Source organism: Tupaia chinensis, unplaced genomic scaffold (genome assembly GCF_000334495.1).
Source record: "Tupaia chinensis unplaced genomic scaffold, TupChi_1.0 Scaffold143970_1, whole genome shotgun sequence".
NCBI classification, from domain to species: Eukaryota; Metazoa; Chordata; class Mammalia; order Scandentia; family Tupaiidae; genus Tupaia; species Tupaia belangeri.
In genome coordinates, this window is record NW_006203821.1 from 78,004 (window position 1) to 79,209 (window position 1,206).

Here is a 1,206-nt window from a genome sequence, read left to right on the forward strand (position 1 = left end):
CCCCGCAGCTGTGCCCCGGAGTCTTTCTGTGGCCACTGGCGGTTGCTTGGCCCTGGCGCTGGCCTGCTGACTCTCCCGCAGTGCTCGGCCGCCCGCAGCACCTCCTCCTCCTCTCGCCCTAGCTCTGGAGCTCGGCTCTCTTTTCTCTGATTTTCAAAATATTTTAATCTATTATTATCACCTTTACGAGTAGTTGGAAATACATGTATGAAAGGGGTAGAGTTGGGCAATAAACATGTAAAACATTTCTATTAGTATCTCCAAAGATAGTTATGATTTGGTCTTCCCTAAATAATATCTGACCTCTAAATACACTATATATAATTAGATCATCCTCCTAAATATTTCCAGCCACTTGTTTCCCTTGTTTCACTCACTTCTGCCACCATTCTAGTATAAACTCTCACCATTCACACCAATGTAGTAAATATCTTCATTGGTCTCCTTACATAACACCTCTTCTGAAGATTCCATGAACCACTTCAAAAAGTCTTTTCTCTATTTTATTCTATCTTATGGGTTTCAATCATCTAGAGAATGGAGGAGAAGGGATTGTGGTGTGGCCATCTCCCCTGGGGGGTGATTTCTCTCTTTCTGTCTCTCCATGTCTCTCTGTCTTTCTGTGAGCACATGTGCCCTATAGGAAAAAAAAAAAAAAAACAAGGAAGGAGATTAAGGAAAATTACATTGATCAAGAATAACTCAACAGGGACCAGCAGTTAGCGTAATGGCTATGTCGCTGGACTCCCATGTAGTCGACCTCGGTTCATGTCCCGGACCCGGTGGCTTAAAACTCACTCCAGGCGCATGTGCGTGCATGCCCAAGATCCCAGGAGGAGAACGGAGGAGAAGGGATTGCGGCATGGCCATCCCCCCTGGGGGGTGATTTCTCGCTTTCTGTCTCTGTCCCTCGCTGTCTGGTCAGCGCACGCACCCTATAGCAAAAACTTCTCAAAAGAAAAAAAAAGAAAAGAAAAGAAAAAGAAACACCTGGAGATCAACCTTAATCATTCCATTATTGAAACCTTAAGGTAAAAGGCAGAGTCCAAGAAGAACAAGTCTATGAAGGATCTGTCATCTTGCTTTACAAAATTGCACTCCTGTCTTCTGACTTCGATCTGGAAGATCTCAGACACATGCTAACAGAAGCTACAGGATGATCAAACTTGGTCTGGGTATTGATGAAGAAGACCCCAGTGCTGTTGA